Raw genomic sequence first — 2,835 nt, 5'->3', positions numbered from 1 at the left:
GTTATTTCCCGCCGGTCAATGCGAAGAACTCGCAGCACCAGAAGTTTAAATTTAGTAAACCCTCAGGCGGAACCTGAACGTTACGCCCGCACACGTTTATTCTTTCATAGAATTAAGAGAGCTATGGCCGAAGATCAAAACCGAAGACCTCTTAAAGATTTCGCTCAACCATCTAATGAAGAACCTAGTTCTAGTATAGTAAACCCAATAATTCCAGCAAATAATTTCGAACTTAAACCATCCCTGTTGCAACTAGTGCAACAGAGACAATTCGCGGGTCTCGCTACCGAGAACCCAAACCAACATTTAAAAATATTTCTTCAATTAGCAGATACTTTTAAAACCAATGGAGCTTCTCCTGAGGCAATACGTTTAAGATTATTTCCTTTTTCCCTCAGAGATAAAGCCCTATCATGGTTAGATTCCCTTTCACCCAATTCCATTACGACTTGGGATAACCTTAGAAGAGTATTTCTTGCTAGATATTTTCCCCCGAGTAAGACCTCCGTTCTTCGAAACCATATAACTAGATTTACCCAAAACCAAGGAGAATCGTTGTTCGAAGCTTGGGAGAGATATAAAGAGTTGTTACGAGCATGCCCACATCATGGTTTAGAAAATTGGTTAATCATTCAAACCTTCTATAATGGACTTCATTACAACACAAAGATGACCATCGACGCTGCCGCAAGCGGTGCTCTGATGAATAAACCTTATCCTGAAGTTAGTGCCCTCATTGAAGATATGGGTCAAAACCATCAATCATGAGGAGTCGAATGAGCGACAGGTGAAAAGAAGGAAGCCCAAGGAGGAGTGCATGAACTAAGCTCTATAGACATGATGCAAGCTAAAATGGACGCATTAGCCCTCAAAGTCGAACATATGTACACAAACCCGAATACTGTAGCCGCAGTTTCGTCGGATTGTGAGATATGTGGAACCAAAGGACACCAATTTGCAGAATGCAGTCTATTAAACGAAACCCACTCTGAGCAAGTGAACTACACCCAAGGGAACCCATATTCGAATACTTATAACCCTGGATGGAGGAATCACCCGAACTTCTCCTATAAAAACAATAACCCTATTCAAAATAATGCACCTCCGAGACCTAGTTATCAAGCCCCTAGATCAAATCAACCTATGCAACCTATACCACCAAAGCCGAGCCTTGAGAAAATTATGGAAAATTTTATCACCGCTCAAACCCAACAAAACAAGGAGTTCATGAACCAAAACATTCATGTTAACAAATTGATTACTCAGTTAGGAACCAAGGTTGACCAAATAGTTACTCATACCAAGATGCTTGAAACCCAGATCTCTCAGGTAGCTTTAAACCAAGCCCCTCAGACTACACCTAGAGGACAATTCCCTGGACAAACCCAACAAAATCCGAGAGGACAAGCCAATGCCATTACCCTATGAAGTGGGAACGCTTAAGATGAGCCACTAAACCCAAGATTGAGTGAACCCGAAACTTCTAAGGAATAAACCAATCCCCCGGACAAAGTAAAGGAACCAGAGGAATCTAAAAACCAGGGAGGTCGAGAGAAAGGAGAAGAACCTAAAGATAAAATTTACGTACCACCCCCGCCGTATAAACCACCTATACCATATCCGCAAAGACTCAAACAAACCCAGATCAATAAACAGTATCAAAAATTTATTAAAGGTATAGAAAAGCTTCATGTAGAAATCCCTTTCACAGAAGCCATCACCCAAATACCTTCTTATGCAAAGTTTCTGAAAGACATCCTTACCAACAAACGTAGACTTGACGATCTGAAGCCTTTGGAATGTAATGCTATTTTCGAGGACAAATTAGCAAAGAAAGATAAAGATCCTGGAAATTTCTCCATTCCTTGCCTTCTGGGTAATCATATCATCGATAAAGCTTTTCTAGACTTAGGAGCTAGTGTGAGCCTAATGCCTTTAGCAGTTTGTGAGAGGTTAAACTTAGGAGAATTACAACCCACTAAGATGTCACTTCAGTTAGCCGATAGATCTGTTAAATATCCGATAGGCGTTTTAAAAGATGTTCCTATTAGGATAGGTCAGTTATTTATCCCTACTGATTTCGTTGTCATGGACATCAAAGAGGACAATGATATACCAATCCTTCTAGGTAGACCATTCTTATCAACTGCAGGAGCCATAATAGATGTCAAGAAAGGAAAGTTGACATTTGAGGTAGGTGACGAGAAAATAGAATTTATACTTTCGAAATTTCTTATGGCACCTGTGATGGGAGCCTCGTGTTATGCCTTAGATATCATTGATGAATGTATTAGAGAATTAGAACAAAAAGAAATTATAAAAACAATTAAGTTACCATCAACTCTCATAAGGGAAGATGATGACTTTAAGAAACCCTACATCGATGATAACCTTTACGAATGTTTATCCCTTACCCCAGATCCTTTGCCATGCCCTAAGAAACCAACCTTAGAACTTAAGGAACTGCCTAAGAACCTGAGATATGAGTTCCTCGATGAAAATATGAACCGTCCAGTGATAGTTAGCGCTACCTTGAGCCATGAGGAAACGAACCAACTTTTAGACGTTTTACGAAGACATCCCTCAGCCTTAGGATATAATATCTCTGACCTGAAAGGTATAAGCCCATTCGTATGCATGCATCGGATTTCGCTAGAAGAAGATTCAAAACCCTCTAGGGAGCATCAGAGAAGAATAAACCCTATAATGAGTGATGTTGTTAAGAAGGAAGATCATAAGTTACTTGAGGCAGGTATAATCTATCAGATCTCGGATAGCAAGTGGGTGAGCCCTGTGCATGTAGTACCTAAAAAGGGAGGCATCACAGTCGTGAAA

The 2,835-nt window shown here is 40.3% G+C and overlaps 1 non-coding gene across 1 annotated transcript; it reads right to left on the bottom strand.

The window, feature by feature from the left end:
• Positions 1–507: 507 nt before the first annotated feature.
• LOC127088516 (small nucleolar RNA R71) lies at positions 508–614 on the bottom strand. Its single transcript, XR_007790349.1, has one exon. It is a non-coding gene; the product is annotated as a small nucleolar RNA R71 (small nucleolar RNA).
• Positions 615–2,835: the final 2,221 nt, after the last annotated feature.

Source organism: Lathyrus oleraceus, chromosome 5, assembly GCF_024323335.1.
Source record: "Lathyrus oleraceus cultivar Zhongwan6 chromosome 5, CAAS_Psat_ZW6_1.0, whole genome shotgun sequence".
Lineage (NCBI taxonomy): Eukaryota > Viridiplantae > Streptophyta > Magnoliopsida > Fabales > Fabaceae > Lathyrus > Lathyrus oleraceus.
The sequence above is the reverse complement of the archived record's forward strand: the minus strand, read 5'-3'. Positions and strand labels throughout refer to the sequence as shown.